At 38.5% G+C, this 19,948-nt stretch overlaps 1 pseudogene; it reads right to left on the bottom strand.

Annotated features, from left to right (window-relative positions):
- The window catches only part of LOC139726519 (exocyst complex component 3-like), a 64,101-nt pseudogene that overhangs the window by 35,696 nt on the left and 8,457 nt on the right, over positions 1-19,948 (bottom strand).

Below are 19,948 nucleotides of genomic sequence, written 5' to 3'. Positions count from 1 at the left end.
TGAGTCCTAAAGAATTTCTTTACCCTGCTTGACCCCGCTTGACTGAGCCTGTACGGTGAAACTCCGCTCCATATAACTCGACTTGAATTAACCCAACAGAATATAAAAAATATTCGAAATATTGATAACTTAAGCTCTTTTCTACAAGCAATTCAGAAAGTAAATGTCCAGATATTGTATTATTTTTTCCTTGCCACTCATTTGTAACAAATCCTTGTGTTATTTTTGTTTGTTTTAATTACGCATATCACTTTTGTCACAGTTTGATTTTGTTGTTGTCGAAATGTACTCTAAGTCATTCTATACTTGTATTCATATTTGTTCACTGTATGCTGTTTATGCTGTGTTTCGTCAGCTTTTTGTTATTATTATTCTTGTACCTGTTCTTCTGTTTTTGATTCAGTTTTGTAAATTATTATGCACGGCCTTGCTGAAAAGCAGCTTCAAAGCTGATAGCACGCTTTCTACCGTGTTGAAATAAATAAATCAAATCAAAATCAAATCAATAGTGTCTATTTTTATCATAATCAGACTTGTGTTGGGGGATTTTCTAAGTTCAACGCGTGCTTTCCCGAGGGAGATATACTGGCTACAGTCGCACATATGGCTTTGTTGCCTTACAACTCCCTCTCAGATTCAATAAGCTTTCTGGTCTTGAAGGCTAAAAGAGTAAAATATAATCATGCTCTCCATCAAATCTTAAAACATCAGTCTTTATATAAGTAAAACACAGCGAAGGTTTAGTCGCTGGGTATATAGTCGCTAAAAACATATTTTACGATATTTTTATGATGAAACAGTTTTATGGAGAGTTGCTAGGCAACGGTATTACCATCACCTGATCTAGTCTGCATATGTGGTTGCGACCAGTTACCCTGCCTCGTGACGGTATGTGGGCTTTTAAGGTTCCCAAACGTACTTTCTAATTCTGCGTCCAATTTCAGTGTAACATTTCTTCTGTTTGTTCGTTTGTTTGTTTGTTATTTTACTGTTTTATATTGTTCGATACAGTTGACTCCGAACATAGAGCGTATGGTCTTGCACTTTACATAACATCGACAAGGGAATGAAGAATACGGTCAAAGGTTGTAAGGTCATTCTTTCTCCCTCAAAGCAACATTCAAGTAACCTAGGAGTCTACGTCACTAATGAGGTATAAAAGAGCGTATTATGACGGTTGGTTGAACAATATACTGTTCAAAAAAAAAAAGCAAAGTCTTCAATTAATCCCCTATTTTAAATGACTAATTTCACGAGGAAGAACTCATTATCTACGTGTCAGTCATCTTTGAGTGGAATCAGCTTATTCATGATGAATTTCTTTCATTAAAGACGGCATTGTTGATACGCTGTGACAGGGTAAGTTCTGAAAAGTAACCCGTTCCATACTGAATTCTGAAATCCCTATAGACTTCGTACACAGGCCACCAGGTTCCCGTATGAAACCGGTTAAGTACAAAGAACCTAAAAAAACCCAACAAATTCATATGACGGTAATAGTACTTACTAGCAGAGAATAATCACCACGTGCAATATACAAAAAGAAAATGGAATAACATCTCTTTAATGAAACAATGAAGTATGTAAAAGAGTGATTATAATCATAACTGCGTATACATTGCTTTTAAAAAGGCATGAACTGGCACAGATAAAAGGCAGTATTTGAGAACTACTTTTATGAATAATATTAACGTGATCAATCATTTGGTGTACAGCGTGACTATTTATATGTAACTTTATAGCAAAGTCATTCGAGTTGGCGTTCATGGGAACATGGCTTGTTGACGTCACATGCTCCGACAGGACAATTTTGACTGTTGCCAGGGTGCTTGGCGGAGGTGGAGATTCACCACCGGACAGGGGGGGGGGGGGGGGGGGGAGCGTTTTGAGGTTATTGCGATTTCGACTTGACCAAAAACCCTCGGCTATCCGTTTTAACAGACAAAGGCTTATTAAAATCGCTATCCTGCGCCATCGTTTCTCATAATGTTTGAGAGATACTTATAGTTTAGACAAAGAAAGTATACTTCCTCAGCCCTACATATTATTTTGTGTAAGCGTAAATTCTCTTTAAACAAAACTGTACGAGTATTGTTAGCATCAAGTCTCCTAAATAGTTCGCAGACGATAATACCCGCATGTATACGATTAACCCTAGCTACATTCAGCAGGTACTCGTACATTCAGCAGTAAAACCAACCAAACAAATCGGTTTAAGTTTCATCGAAATCAGGCAGAGAGTATCATAAAGAAACGTTTGGGACTTTTCGGGCGTCACACATGCACTTTCTCGAAGTAGTCGCAGCACTTATGCAGATTAGTAGGAGTGACAGCGTAATCGCCTCACGCGTCTCCCAAACAGACATGCAACTGAATTTGGAAATAGATTTACTTTCTTGCCATAACAAAAAAAAAGCAACTCGTAACCTTCGCAATCAAGAGTTCTGTTGCAATAACTCAACACTTTTACGTTGAAGAGGTTACTATTTGTTACTAAATTATTAACCAAACTTAGTATCAGCACCTCACCTACTTTGCTTACAATATTATGATCGTTGTTGCGCCCAAATTATCACTGTGCTGTGAAGACAACTTTGAAGTTTAAATGTTTGTCATTTTGTGTGATTTTGTGTCATCTTTGTCATTTAATGCTCTGTCAGTTACTTTCATAGATATTCCTGCGTTATCACATCTTATCAAAGTTTGAACATGGAGCGGCGTTGTAATTTGAGACCAACCCGTTCTACTTTTACTTAATTAATCATTGTCTACGTGACATCAAAGGGGAAAAAAAGTCCTTTATTCGCCCGGACATGCCCCCATGGTCACATAAATGATTTCGCATATCTCTGATAAATATAAGTTTGCCGTTTTTGTTTTGTTTTTCTATTGCTTCTTTTTGAAGAGCAGTGTCAAATGGTGTTTTTAGACGCGACCCCATAAGGTTGTCAATATTTCCAGCACTGTTAGTAGGCAATATACTTTTACAGATAGGACCTGTTCTAGCCGGATCAAAATTAACGCGTTATCGTATTCAAACAGGTGTAACAATTATAGGCTAAAGCAGATGAGCGCGTGTCTGTCTGTGCGGTTTCAGCCGCTAATGTGGTACATAAAACGAGATTCTGTGCACTTTGTATGGAGATGATCCCGCCTCACGAGTAGCTGGTCATATGCGTCATATATTATATGTTAACATCGTTATAATTGACACACAAATACAAACATATATAAAGATATATAGCTAAATAAAGCGAAAGATTTACAGATATTTAGATAGACAAACACTTAAAGGACAAGTTCACCTTCATAAACATAAGGATTGAGAGAATGCAACAATATTAGTAGAACACATCAGTGAAAGTTTGAGGAAAATTGGACAATCGATGCAAAAGTTATGAATTTTTAAAATTTTTGTGTTGGAACCGCTGGATGAGGAGACTACTACAGCTTGAGAGTCATATGCGTACAACAGTATAAAGAAAATGTAAAGAAAATTCAACATATTTTCACTTTTTTCGCATAATAAAAGAGCACTTGACTTGCCACTTTCTTAAGGCAGGGGGAATAATATTACCCATAACATTTGTCGGTAACGAGTCTGGGGAATGTGTACTTTTTTCAAAAGATGAAATTTTGTGAAATTCTCTTTATATTTTCCTTATATTGTTGTACGCATGTGACATCTAAGTTATTCACACACTGCAATGGTCTTCTCATCCAGTGGTTACTGCACAAAAACTTCAAAAATTCATAACTTTTGAACGGATTGTCCGATTTTCCTCAAACATTCAATGATGTGTTCTACTAATATTGCTACATTCTCTCAATCCTTATGTTTATGAAGGTGAACTTGTCCTTTAAACAATATTCTATTTCACTTGTTTGTAGTCATTCACTTACTCAATTACCCGTTTATTAACTTATTCAAGTGTGGTTTCCATGCAAGTGACCACCTTTCAGGATTTCACATGATATTGCTATTACAAGGAAAGCGCGTGACAGCATATATATGCATAAGAACGATAATGTTTTCATTGATAAGAATGGTTATCAAATACAGATAGACTCAAACGAGCTAGCGCGAAAGATGCCCTTTAAATGTGTTATGCTTACACGCGCTTACAAGTGCAGTCGCTCTTGACTTGTATAATCCCCGCATAAAATTATTATAATACCATGTTCTCTGGAGGAAATGCTACACAAAATAGTCTATTATACGTTTTCGTATAAACTTTCATGACTCGAATAAACTTTCATTCCTTCATAACATGGTATGCAGTTTAAACAGACAGATGTCTTGGCAAAAACAAAATATCTTAGCCCCATTATTATTATACTACATTCCTTGGGGGAATAACATTGCCATATTCGGCTGAGAAATCAGCCGCCGCCCCCCCCCCCCCCCGCAATAAAAACGACATTTTCCTTGCGGCGCTGCAAAATATAGTTCAAAGTACATCAAGGTGTGTTCAGAATGAACTCAATCATGTGAAATCAGTCTGGAAAAAGCTAAAATAAACAGGTGACTCATTTTGTGGGGAATGGACCGCTCTAGACGAAGATAGTGCATGTCTTATTGAAAAAGGATTCAGAGAATGTTTCAGCATGGAATACGAAAGTACGAGTGCTAAGCGAGAAATATAACAACTTTTCCTCTACATGGAGATACGATATCATGTTTCCCTTTACTTAATGTTGGTTCGTGTAAATGAAAAATTCCCAGTGCCATCAACACCGTGCAATATTCGGTTCCTAGACACGCACAACACCATGTGACAAGATGTATAATATACACAAACAAAATTATAAAATTTCAGCAATCATGTAACAATACATTATCATAATCAATAATTATGAAAAAAGATGAGCTTTTAGCATAGATTTACATTTATATCAAAATGTATAACGTGCATAACGTTTTCTGGGCATTATTGCTTAAAGGGATAGTGCAGTATTGGCAGAGATGAGAATTGGGGTTTTACTTTTTTGCGAGATACCAAGAAAACATTTATGAAATAGTACAGAGGATACCATTTTAAGAGGAATTCAAAATTCATTTGACAAAAATCGGGCTTGGAATGACTGAAACATGCCAAAAGTGATCATAATAAAGTGTGGGTCCCACACTTATTAGAATCGCTCTTTTTTGGATATCTCAGCCATTTCAAAACCAATTTTCATTAAATAAACATTGAATTCCTCATAGAATTACATGCTCTTTCATATTTTCATAAGAGGATTCTCATTATCTCATCCAAAAATGTTAGAAACGTGAAATTACGTCTCAAACAAAACTGTACGATCCCTTTAATGCTGGTCATACTGGTGTCAGTTTTGCAAAAGCCGTGTCATCAAATATCTTTAGATTTCAGACATATTGCGCAAAACACGCATTTCCCTTTAAATACAGTGTACATCGTCTTCACATCGTAATGCACACGGGCTGTGGTATAAGTGTCACTATAATCATGTTACCACATAAGGTGACATAAGTGAGGTATCAGTATCATTGAGGGTATTTTTCCCTTTTTCGCCATCAACTGTTAGGTATACAGCCAGCCTGGACTGACACCAATTATTTTGACTATTTGAGCATATATATGGTGTAAAATTTCAAGGGGCCTCGGGTGTCAAACAGGCACTGAAGTTGGTTTAAACATGAAACATCGTAACATCTGTCACGAAGTTAAAAGAGAAAAGAATTACCCACTACAATACACCTGCCTAAAATTCATCAAGAGCACTGTTTACAAACACAATTTCATGCGTAGGCCTTAAAATTATCACATACTCCCTCCTCAATAATTCCATTTAGATTATTTAACTCTTTGCCTCCGAAAAGGCAGTTGGCATCCAATTATACATGGTGCGCACCATTCCAGCAAGTAGAGGGTTTAACAACGAAGGTCTGCCGTCAGTCGTATAAGGATTATACCCTCTGCGCATGAAATGCCATTATTTTTAGGAGTTTGGCCAAGTTTTGGAACTTCCTCATTCTTTGGCTATTCTTTATGTTCTTACCCAGTCTTTTTTCTCGACTTTTTTTTCCAATCTCAACTGCGATAGTCCCCTTGAAGGCAGGTGACTTGTTTCGTGTCTTTGGCCAAGTAACTGACCCTTTGTTGGAGGAAGTGGAGAAAGAAAAGCAGCCTCACGTGGGCATAGACTTCGATTAACACCATGCAGTTTCCAAACTTATAACAAACAAAAACGATTGCATCGAAGATGTGCAGAGCATAAATATCCGTAACAGATACCCCGCAGCTCGTGCGGACAGAAATAGGAAGGACATTGCTTTTAGGTTTGAACTTCCGTAGTAATAATAGACCTTCGAATATCTCAAGACTCTAGTTCCTTCAAACTTAGTTCGTTTACTTTTAATTTACTCCTTTTGACATTACTATCTTGATATTTCGCTGTCGACCGTGTGGAAATTCCCCCAAAATTGCAACACTCAAGATACACAGTAAGCCAAGCAAAACAAACAAAACTAGAAATGTCGCTATGGCGACTGGTATGCCTCCGCCATAATGCACGATTCTCCTAATAGGTCTATAGTACATGTGGACAATGTGTGATTACATTTTCACAAAACTGGCAAAATATCAAAATGACATGTTTGTCACAAATGCATCAAATGTTTACCTTCCTTGACCTATGTTTAATTGGATGAATAGGAGAGCATGTACTTTAACTTCGACTTTGACCCTTTCATAAGTTTACGCACTTGAGTAATTTTCAAGGTATGGAGAAAAAGTGCAATTTCTGTATTGAACAGTAAATTGTTATCATTTTCATCTGGCCTTTGATTCATAAGAGAATCACTGTCAGGCAGAACATACATAAATATGTACTAAGTTTAAAGATTACTTGAGCCGCTTCCGAGATATGGAAAACGTAGTAAGTTCAGCACTTTCACTTGATCTTTGACCTTTTGACCTTTGACCTTCTTGGCAAAAAAAAGAAAAATCCCAGAGAATCTCTAGTGGGCAATATACATGCATACATTAAGTTTTAAAAAAATAATCCTGCTGGCATTGCATAAATATAAGGAAAATAGTAAAATTTCAAAATATTGCCCTTGACCTTTGACCCCTGACCTTTGACCCCATAAACCCCAAATTCCCTAGCTAACTACTGACAGTCAGTACATGCATGTATACTTTGTTCCATAAAGATACTTTGAACAATTTCCAAGATACAGAGAAAAAAGTGACATTTTAACATTTTACTTGACCTTTTGACCTCATGACCCCAAACTTTCTGCAAAGAATCTTAATTGGGTAATACATGTATACACTAAGTTTCAAGAAAATATCTTCAGGCATTGCATAGATATGGGGGAAATAGTGCAATTTTAAGCATTTGACCTTGACCTTTTGACCTTTGACCTTGAGCATGTGCACCCAAAAGTTGATAGGCACAACTTCACCCCCTAATACACATACATGCCAAGTTTCATTAGTCTACCTCAAAAGGTTTTGATAGTTACCCTGTCCACAAAATTCATTACGGACGGACGGAAGGACGGACGGACGGAAGGACGGACGGACGGAAGGACGGACGGACGGAAGGACGGACGGACGGACAGACGGACGGACGGAAGGACGGACGGACGGACGGACAACCCGAAAACATAATGCCTCCGGCACCACTTCGTGGCGGAGGCATAACAAAACAAAACAATTTGTTGATTACCGACTAATGACCCTATACTGGAAAGAACACTGTGTTCACAGTATGTTCACAGTTTGTTCATAGTCGACTACGTGAAAACGCTCGAATTTAACAGTGTGAAGATGATTTCACACTGTGGGTGTGGTTTTCACAGAGTGTTCACATAGTAATGCTTTGTTTCACGTTGTGAATTGACGACTCATATTGTGTTCACACTGTTAAAACACTCGAATTTAACAGTGTGAAGAGATTTCACACTGTGCTTACACTGTGGTTCTCACACTGTGGGATACTGTGGTTCTCACACTGTGGGATACTGTGGTTCTCACACTGTGGGACACTGTGGTTCTCACACTGTGGGACACTGTGGTTCTCACACTGTGGGATACTGTGGTTCTCACACTGTGTTCACACTGTGGTTCTCACACTGTGCTCACACTGTGTTCTTTCCAGCAGGGGAGGTATCTGTGTAGTCCTACACTGCCTAGATTTATACGGTGGTGATTCATTAAACACAGATACGAGTGTTACACATGAAGAGACTTCTTTCGTAATTACACCATTAAAGGAAAAAAAAAAGAAACAGTAGGAAAAAATGCTTTTAAAGGGCTCGTATAGTTTTGGTTGAGATCTAACTTCAGGTTTTCAACATTTTGGGGTGAGATAATGAGAAACCTCTCGTGAAATATGAAAGATCATTTAATTCCAAGAGGAATTCAACGTTAATTTGATGAAAATTGGTTATGAAATGGCTGAGATACCCTAAACAGAGCAGTACTTGTAAAATGTGTGACCCACATTTTATTACGACCGCTTTGTTTTACTTTGTTTTTGGATGTCTCAGCCATTCCAAAACCGATTTTCATAAAATAAACTTTGAATTCCTGTTAGAATGTCGTGCTCTGTACCATTTTATAAGTGATTTCTTGGTATCTCGCAAAAATTTAAAGCCATCTCCTCAGCTCCACCAATACTGTAACATCCCTTTAAGTGCTAAACTCGGCCGATAATATTCTGGGCTGCACATTATTTCCATAAGAAAACAATGTGACTGCTGCCTGTATAAAAAATGTCATCTTCCGACAAAAATTAGTGCAAGTCTCCAAATTAGGGCAACCTGAACAAATTAATCTCATCTTCTCTTTGTCTGACATGAACAACAACAACAACAACAACAGATCCGTTACTCATTATGTGGGCAACATGACAATGAATCAAAGCTATAATTAGTCTTCCTTACCAGTCGTTCCTATTCGAAATAAAAGTAATTAAGGAGGAGCGAACATGATTGTGGGGCACACTAATGTAACTTGATCAGAGAAAATACCTTTAAGAGGTTGTCGGGGGTCGACGATTTGGGGGCTTAGATTGATCAGCTTTTTGACTGACAAATCTATCATCATAGTTCCTTATTCTTTGTCTTCCGCCTAAGCGTGATGTAAATATAACAAATCGGGTGTGCAAAATTACGACGAATGCTTCCCGTTTTCGTCCCATCAACTGTCAATCAAACAATAATATCCAGCGAAAGAAGATTTGCTAGGCGTTGTGCGCAGTCTTACTGTTTAACAAGGCAGTCACGTAAACGACTAATAATCACGAAACGTTCTTTTTAACACAGCGCGACAAGTTTAGAACATGACTAACGCTGTACAGCAACAGACACCCAAAAGGTGAATGTGAGTGTAACGTCTTTGATTATGGCAAGTCAGACTAGTGAGCGAGGTTACTTATCTACAGGAACGAATGGCAACATGTTGAATACTTTGTGGAAAAGCAGATTCATATATACATATAGAACTATTATGACCAAATAGTTTAAAAGTTTAAACAAAAGCCTGATTTTTACAAAGCAGGTTGAATTGTTACTTCTCATTATGGACTTATTTTCGATTGACCATTGTTTCACCCTACAATACTAAATTCTTATATACTTTTTCAAAGCTTCGGGGTTTTTTTTTCCACAACATATTTCTACTCATTTCCATTTTTTGCTCTTGGATTTGCGTTCTTTTTCTCTTTGTTTTATAATAACCTCGTTTGGATATCAAACACTTGGCAATAGCTTTATCTCCATTATAATCTTGAATCTCACTCTTCCCCCCCCCCTCTCTCTCTCTCTCTCTCTCTCTCTCTTTCACTCTATCACGCTTGAATAACTTTATGATTATTATCACTACCACTATAGTAATAGCAGTAGTAGTAATAGTATAGTCAGTAATAGTAATAGTAGAAGTAGTAGTAGTAGTAGTAGTAGTAATGGTAGTAGTAGTAGTAGTAGTAGTAATAGTAGGAGGAGGAGTATAGGAGTAGTAGTAGTAGTATATAGTAGTAGTATATAGCAGTAGTAGTAGTAGGGGTAAAAGTAATAATATTTTCATCAGCATCACCATCATTATTAATTTCGTAATATTATCTATGTCACCATTATCACAACCAAAGCTATTATCATTCAGCACTATATATTGATAACGCGGTATCACTGTTTTTGTTTAAGACAGTGTATCCCAGACTGCACTTTGTATAGTTTTTCGATCTTATCCTGCACAAAACAAAAACTGGATAATCGTGGGGAAAACATAAAGCTGGAAAGTTTATCCAACAATGCTTTAAGAATAAGAACGATATCATTTTGGCGTTTTCCCTTCCTATCTGCATGCGCCACGTGAGGAAACGCACTGGATACCGGATGGTAACTTAGTAAATGGAAAATAATGGGCTTGGCGAATGGTCATTGTAACATCACACCCTCTGGACAACATGGGATACTTTTGTTTTCTTCCGGAATCAGACATTGAAACTCCAGATTCACAATACTATGAGATGCTATATGAAAGGTCATCGACAATGTACTTTCTTCGTCTCAGAACAGAAAAACAAAAGATATAAAAGCTAAGATACTGATGTGATGATAAGTCCAAAAGTGTATTTTAGTGCATGCCTGCAATAAGCATAAAGTGAATGAAAGCAAGAGATTTGCTATAAGCAGACTGGCGAAGAAATAAGGTATAAGTTTTCTTCAATTTGTCTGCTATCGCCTCTGTACAAATTAAATTTGTGAGATCGCAAGTGCTGACCTCCGTTCAGCAAACGTGTTGGAAAAGGAACAGCGCGAATCGAGCCTGTCATCTACTGCTTTCCAGGCAGCGACGCTATACATTTCCTGTCCATTAGGATGAAGTGCCTTTCCTATAGGGGCATAGTTGACCACTGCAGCTAGAGGACTTGAAGCAGGGACATCGAGTTTGATAATCCGTTATCTTACCCACTAAGCCACAATAGGGAGCTTAAAATTTTAGACGCGCGGACGTTCAGAGGGAAAAAAAAAAAACATGTTCTGAGCGTGCGCAGAAGCGCGCGTCAACTTGATGCGTGCTTCTACGCACGCTCAGACCATGTTTTTTTTTTTCCTTTTGAACGTCCGCGCGTCTAAAACCTAGAGCTCCCTAATAGCTCCCTAACAACTCCTGAACATGAATGCCAAATGTTCAGATAAGGAAGTATATGTTTGGCAATAATAATGTTCGTCAAGGTGCGTCGTTCGGGGCGATACATAATGAACATGTGTTTTGAAAAACACGCTACTGGAGAAAGACAGACACAAGAGGGAGAGAGAGAGATACAAAGAATTAGACTATTGTGATATATACCAATACCAGAGGTATTGTGGGAACGTTATTCATTTCAGGAGTAGGTGGCATGACAGCAATGCTTGTCAAACAATGTCGACGTTCGATCGTCTGATCCGAAAACATCCATTGTTTGTGGCTGTGTATACTATTTTGGCTGTGACAGTAATGTTGTATAATATCGGGTGCGCAGCAAGTCGCTGCAACGTCGTCATGAAAAATCCCCTATAGGAAACAAGTGTGAGGAAGCTGTAACTTGACTTCATTAAAAGGATAATATTCATCAACAGTTAAAGTTATTTGACTGCAAGTAGAGATGCAAGAAATTCTTATCAACGTAAAACTGACAGAATTTAGACAAATTAATAACACAGATCAAGACTCGCTTCGATGACAGTCTACTGGGATGGAGGGGCAAAAAAATGGCGCCTGTTAGCTACAGCTACTCAAGATAGCCATGGTACATTGGAATCCTAACGCCATTGTGACGTATTAAGCGGAATTGTATTGTTTCGTTGGCGAGTTATTTACTTATTTATTTCTCTTCACAGTAATGGATGCTAAGTAGCGCGCGAGGTCTGTATTTCAAATTGTCAGCAAAAGCAAAAATGCAATACCGAAAACGAAATAACACAAAACAAAAACATGGCGATGCACAACATAATCATTCAAGTTCGTAGTGTAGCTGAAGTTTGTTAAAGAATCGATAAAGCATTATGTTCCCAACCCTCAATACAGTGCCATTTCCCACCCCTCCCACCCCACCAGGCAACAAAAACATCCCGGAACGGTTACTAGAGTGAGTATACTGCTGATAGACAAGGGAGTGAATCATAATAGCCCAGAACATGTTAATCCGCATTGTATAGATTACACTCATTCATTCCTTCAACTCTGGAAGCAAAACAACCAGATATAGAAGACGGACTTAACTGATGACAATGTCCGGCGTCTTATCTTTAATGCACTTTTGGTATTGATCAGTACGACTGTATGAGTAACCATTGAACAAGTGTATTGCATCAAAACATACTCTGAAACTCAATAAACAGAATCAGAAAAGGGAGGTGTAACAATCGTAAAAGCGATGATTATTGAATGAATATCATAATCTTCACGGTACATTTGAAAAAAGAACCCTGAAATTAATTTAAAATAAATGTTCCTATCAAATAACAAAATGTTGCTGGTAGGCCGACACAGAATGTGTACTTTAACAAAGCAGATAATCTCTCGTGGCCTGAATCCAAAGAGGTGGTTTATAATCAAACCCCACTGACTATTTTAAGAGCGCAAAATAAATGATTAAGCGTACTCCTTGTCCTAACAAGGATTGGACTTCTGCTACTATATACGCCAGATCAATAGCGTATAGTATGTAGTAGATGAACCAATCGACAACATCAGTCACAAGGTCCATGGTTCAAATCCACTGGCAGTAGCGCTTGTACCCTTCGGCAAAGCACCCTACACTCATTGCTTTCAGGTCCTGAGGAGGGGACTTCAAAGGGATGGTACAGGTTCCGTTGAGATGGGGCTTTACGTTTCCAACGTTTTTTATCATGATTTTTTGAAATAATGAAAAACCTCTTAAGAAATATGAAAGAGCATACAATTCTAAGAGGAATTCATAAGTTCAGTTGCTGAAAATTGGTTTTGAATGACATGACTGAGATATTCAAAACAAAGCGAACATAATAAAAGGTGAGACCCACCTTTTATTAGGATCGCTTTGTTTTACTATGTTTTTGGATATCTCAGCCATTTCAAACCAGATTTTCATCAAATAAACTTCGAATTCCTCTTACAATTGTATGCTCTTAAACACTTTCATTAAGTGGTTTTTAAGTATCTCACAAAAAGTTAAAAGCTGAATCCTCACCTCAACCAATACTATATCATCCCTTTAGCAGTCGTCGTCGGTCCTAAGACTGATGCTCGCTTACAATCATACCTTAATCATGACAGCGACCCACTGTAATTGTGGATTCCGGCATAAGAGAGAATGATCATGATGATTACGATTACGGGTGATGTTCGTTAATCCGAAGGTTCGTTAAATCCGAATATGAAATATTTAAGGTTTGCTATAATTCCGAAGGTTTGCTAACCCGGAACTGAATTTAAGTTCGTTACTCCGAAAATGTAAAGACGGTGCGTACTAATGAATCTTCAGAATTACGACACTTGTCTTAATTTTCGGATTAACGAAACCTTCAGAATAACAAACCTTCGGAATAACTAACTTTCGGAATAACGAACCTTATCTTATTTTTGGTTCAACAAACCTTCGGAATAACAAACCTTCGGAATAACGAACCTTACCTTATTTTCGGTATAACGAACCTTCGGAATGACGAACCTTATTTCATTTACGGTTCAACGAACCTTCGGAATAGCAAACCTTCGGAATAACGAACCTTATCTTATTTTCGGTTCAACGAACCTTCGGGGTAACAAACCTTCGGAATAATAAACCTTCGGAATAATGAACCTTATTTTATTTTCGGTTCAACGAACCTTCGGAATAACGAACCTTATTCTATTTTCGGTTCAACGAACCTTCGGCATAACGAACTGTAACCATAATTTCAAGGTAAGTAATCAAGAAGGAGATGGACTTACTGTTCGTACTCCCGCCACAGGTTATCCGCCTGCCTCGTCATGTCGTTGAGTTCTATGCTTTCTTGTCCGTCGCTCGATATCGTATTGGATGGCTCTTGACCTCTTGGTCCGCTGAAAGTACGAAAGACAAAGAGACAAAATAAAAACAAAATGACCTACATCCGTCAAAATATTCAAGCTATGACGTCGCCGCTACTGTACTTTCCCCAACAAGCATATAAAATAACTCTGGCAGTTGATGATAATATTGTCAGCTACTGGGGTTATTAATATTTCACCATTGCAGCACTTTAATGTCCCTTGACAACTTTATTCGCCCCGTTGAAATTCAAAAGGGATTTTGTTATAATATTCTATTTCCTTTCAAGGCAAGCTGTTTGAGGTGTTGCAATGTTCAGCAAACTAAGTAAGTTCGTCGGGTTGCCACGGAGAATTGATATAATGGAGGTACGTTAAAAACATAACAAATTAGACAAAAATGTGATACAATAATGTAGTGTGCAGATAACAGACGTACCAGGACAATAATCACCAAAGAAAACTCAGAATCATTGAACGCAGAATGGAGGTGCAAATCAGATTTGCAGGATTAAGAATATTGCGACCGGATTGTCAGACCAACTGTACACCGAATTCACGAATAGAATAAATGCGCTTAGCAGAAAGAGGGAGGAAAAAATAAAAGGAAGCCAGTTGACCAAACTGACAGAGAAACAGGTGGAAAGTTATATCGAAACTTTCGACTTACAAAACCGGCGATCAAGAAAGGGAAATTTCCACTACTTCGGGTCAACCAATCGGTCGGGGAAGATAAACCGGTCCACCCAACTCGCTGCTTTCGCCTGTCTGCTCGTCTAATGAGCTTTTAACTGGCCTTGTTATCACGGACCTGTTACCAACTGATGTGACATGAGGTTCTATCGTAATACTATATACCCCAGCCAAGAATAATTATTTATCATGACAATGATACAACCGACTAGTACTTCCTATGACATGATGACCCCAAAACGATGAGTATGTGAAAAGTTGTCTACACTGAAGGCCGATAAGGACTTCCTTGCGTGGTAGCATCCCTTGACAATGAATTATACGCCGCAAGAAAAAGAGAAAACAATGGCTATCAACGCCACCATATCATTAGGCCCACTACACCTAAATCGAGTCGATGTCTTGAGATGAACTCAGTCAAAACTACATTAAAACTTTTGATCTTTATAGTATAATGTAGTAAGGCCGGAAACTTGACCAAGTCGAACGAAAAATATTGTAGACTTGAGAGGAAAACACTGGTAAGCATAGTCACACGTAACAGACAGACACACGGACAGACAGACAGACACACATACATGTATCTTAATGATTATTTCAGTCCTACAAACCCTGCTGAGAAGACGTAGGACGCTTTAAAAGTTTGGTGCAACCATCAAAAGTTGCTAGACGCCATTAATGCGTTACAACAACTAGTGTTATCATCTCTTATGTGTATCATAGATATACATATATACATACATAAATACATACATACATACATACATACATACATATATACATACATACATATATACATACATACATACATACATACATATCATGTTGTGGTTACCACTATTGACATCATGACATTGTAATCATAAGGAGAAAACAAACGATGATCTTGTATCATTATTGTGAGACGTTTTAAATGCATTGTCTTTGCATTTTGCCCTATAACCGTCCAACCAGATATATCCCTTCCCACTGTAGTTGTATGAACTTAGGGTGCGTATCTGTATAGATGATGTACGTCACTCTAATTGCAATTTACGGTACCTCTGCACATTGGGAACGGACGCAAAAACCAGGGTAGCGAATCGTTGATTTGGCCTAAAACTTTCGAACTGACTCACTGGCCTTTATTACCTCGCGTTAGAAAAAAAAGGCAATCAAGGCAATCAGTCTATAAAGGCAAGGTCATTGGTGGTTAGAGATACCATAACCTTTGCAATAATTACTTTACACGCGTTCAAATCATGTGACGATTGTCCTTTGCGAGCAATTGTTTCTTTTGGTGTGTGACAAAAATCTTTACATGGAGGGGGGGGGGGGGGACAACAGCCAGACTTGTCACACATGGACGTATCTTTCCTGAAATGCGACCACTGTCCCTCAATCCGTTTTCCGTTTGTGTTACACAAGAAAAGAAAATAAGACACATCCAGTACTGGTCACTTAAAGGGATTGTACAGTTCTGGTTGAGACTTAATTTCAGGTTTCTAACATTTTTTGGTGAGATAATGAGAAACCTCTTATGAAATATGAAAGAGCATGTAATTTTATGAGGAATTCAACGTTTATTTGATGAAAATTGGTTTTGAAATGGCTAAGATATCAAAAAAAGAGCGATTCTAATAAAGTCCCACACTTTATTACGATCGCTTTGTTTTACTTTGTTTTTGGATGTTTCAGTTATTCCAAACCCGATTTTCATCAAATAAACTTTGAATTCCTCTTAAAATGGTATGCTCTGTACTATATCATAAGTGTTTTCTTGGTATCTCGCAAAAAGTTAAAAGCCCAATTCTCATCTCCACCAATACTGTACCATCCCTTTAAAATGTACACCGACTTCTCAAAAAAAAATGTTCGCTTCACGCGCTGATCTCGTACACGTCATAGTGAAGGTATTAAAGTGTACCCCCTAACCCCCTCCCCCTTTCTTATCATTCGCCAGAAACCTGTATTAATTAATATGGCTCGTTGAACCAAACTGAGTTCGTGTAAGCTTTATATAAATTATATATACATGTAATATATGACGATGCATTTTTATGCTAAAATTAATCCGTTTCATATCAACAAGGAAGGAAGATCAAAGATCGATTTTGTCAATGTGAAAACACACAAAAAAGACCTCCCTATGAAGAGCGACAAATTTGAGTGTAAACATTTCCTTTCAAACACACACTCACACATGCGTACAGACACACATACTACTGGTAAGACAGTGGAACCACAAAAGTTAGACAGTGAATCGTGCTTTTCTTCCAAACCCACTTCCTTCTCAATTCATCCTACGCTGAAAAGTTCATGCCATCACAAACACAAAGCTCAAATCCAGGCGCTTTCTCATTGAAAAACGTATATTATATGAGAGGGTAAACGCAATGCGCAATATCAGTCCTATAGCCTACTCAATGCTTCTCAAAGAAGTTGTCCCCCTCCCCCCCCCCCCCCCCCCCCCCCCCCACACCCCTCCCCCTCCGCTTGCCCAAACCTCTACAAGGGTTTTTCCAAGATGGCACGACGGACTATGATCATAACAACGGCTTGCATCTGGCTGAAATGCCCCGCGAGTCTATCAATATTTCATGTCGACGTTATGTTTTTAATGTTCCTCGAATGTCACGCGAACGATTGACGAAGATGAGGTCATATAAACAAATGTGAATATAAACATCGGTTTCTTACTACCCAAGATCATCCGCACTGATCTGTGTACTGGAAATAAAATAAAAAAAACGAGGGAAAGTATGGAGAGCTTAAAGTCAAACATATGGGCTAACAGTACGGTTGGTTTATAATTTGACACTGGCCTTTCCCTTATATCATCCCAACACTATTAACACACATGTAAGTCTTGTGGAAATAAATCTTCCTTTATTTGCATTCGAGTGTCACACCACAAGCAAGGAGACAGATCCTTCTTGAAGGACCTTCATTTTGTGATAAGACGGAGATGCATTTAACTTTTTTATACTGATGATCCAAAGCAACGGTGTCCGAAGTGCTAGGTTGCTTTTACTTGCATTACAGCATCATTTTTGTCGATAGTGCTGTTCCTTCTGTTTGTGCCGACATCATGCTCATAATTATCTCGCACGAGTCATCTGTGCGAGGTGCTAACGAGGACCCAGACAGCGTCATCAGATATAGACCAAACGTGACTGTGAGAATAACGCCGTGTTTTCCTGATCTCACACGGACACAAATTCCCGTCACGTGCGGAAAGACGAGAACGACGCGAAAAGTCGAAAAAAAAAAACATCCCTTGCGTGATGTTGATACTAAAAGAATACACTTGTCGTGTGAACATGGCATCCATGAGAGCGCGTATAAAACCTCAACATTCAAGCAGTCTATCAATTCAAACCACAAAACAATAAGCCCACATTGTGTTTGAACAGACATACAGAATATTAATTTGCATCAGTGACCACAAGCACCACCTTGAAACTATCTGCATTCGGCAGTTCCTCCAATAAGCGAATATTTAGACTGGATTTCCGATGACCGTGGGAGCGGTTAATGAAAAAGTGTATCCATTTTTATAATGCGTCTCTCGTGATTTTTGCCCACAACAAACACAAAAATCATCTCCTGGAGACAAATTTCTCTTCAGGCCACGTGTGGTTCATGGTGGCAAAATACAGACGATACATTGAATTTCATGCTAGCAACTACAAGTCTTCAAACCATTGTAGCCCCTATAACCTACACCACTTGCAAAATCATTACGAGATACCCACTGTGCATTATAGGATCATATGCGTTGAACAGGAAACAACTTCCAAGATCATTAACACTTCTTTTTTTTTATATACCAACAGTAAGGGACACTTAATTAATGCTATAAATTAATTAGTGGTTCTAAGAGGATTGAAAGAGCTTTGCAAATTGGATAAGGAGAAAGGGGGTGAGGGAACACGCACACATAGACACAAGTAAAAACACGCACAAGTGGTATAAAAGGTACGGTATATACGTACTCCAGTGCGGTAGGGCCGCCTTGGTTCCACTTCCTTTTGGTGAAAATATTCCATTTTTTAGAACTACCCATTGTGTCCGCACGCTCGCTACCACTATCCGCATCAACGCAAAGTGTTCAGTACTCTAGTGTCAGACGTAGGCATCCTCAAACGTTTTATACCAACTCCAGTAGTCCTCCGATCTCCAGACTTCTCTTCTTCGTTCATGCCCCTCTCATTCCTCTCTGCATCCCCAATCTCCCCATCCCCCCCCCCCCTTTCAGCTAAACTCCTTAAACATGTCTTGGTGTCACGCAGCATCACGTAGTAGACTTTAGACTCTCTGGAATTTTGGCAGACACTACCTCCTCTTTTCCCCATCCATCCCAAGGAGAGTTTCCGAGAAGGAGGAACTTTCCCTATTTTTTTTTTCGTCCAAACCCCCATCCATGTCGTCACGTGACCTTTGACGCCATCGGATGGTTATTCCATCCTTGGCTACCTTCTGGAATAAAAGGGAGGATTGGGATGGAGAGGAAGGGCGATGAGCATGGGGGAAATAGGGGCGAGAGTTGGTGCTAATTTTGCGCATTTCTGTTTTATCTATAATATATACCCTTTTGACACTGCCCCTTATATTCCCCTTCACACCGCGTGACGAACTTCTTCTAGACTTTGTAGTTGTATGTGTGTCACGGGGCAGACCAGACAGTCAAAGGTGTCAACGTGAGCGAATGGCGAACTATAGTTTCATTATAAGCAAACCTCTTTTGCCGAGCACTTCGTCTCGTTTAAAACTACTTTTAATACTACAATTATCATTATCACTGTTTGTTGTTGTTGTTGTTACTATTATTACTATTATTGCAGTATTTATGTAAGAGTAGTAGTACAATGTAGTAGTAGTAGTAGTAGTAGTAGTAGTAGTAGTAGTAGTAGTAGTAGTACTTCTACTACTACTAGTAGTAGTAGTAATAGTACTTCTACTACTACTAGTAGTAGTAGTAGAAGTATCAGTGGATAGCAGTAGTCATAGTGGTGGTGGTAGTAGTAGTAGTAGTAGTTGTTGTTGTTGTTGTTGTTATTGCTGTTGTTGTTGTTGTTGTTGTTGTTGTTGTTGTTGTTGTTGTTGCACCAGTAGTATTACTTGTAGTGGTATAGGAGTAGGCTAGTTGTAATAGAAGCAGTAATATTATAACATTATTACAATGACTCAAAACAACGTTTCTAAACACAACAATTGTTTTACCAGTGGGCGATGGGGCAGATTTTGAAAGATATAGGCCT

The sequence above is a fragment of the Diadema antillarum genome, unplaced genomic scaffold (assembly GCF_040938485.1).
Source record: "Diadema antillarum isolate AM-2024a unplaced genomic scaffold, OU_Dant_1.0 seq00000086_RagTag, whole genome shotgun sequence".
In the NCBI taxonomy this organism is placed as follows: domain Eukaryota; kingdom Metazoa; phylum Echinodermata; class Echinoidea; order Diadematoida; family Diadematidae; genus Diadema; species Diadema antillarum.
Note: the sequence above shows the minus strand (reverse complement) of the source record. Positions and strands in the feature narration are given on the sequence as shown.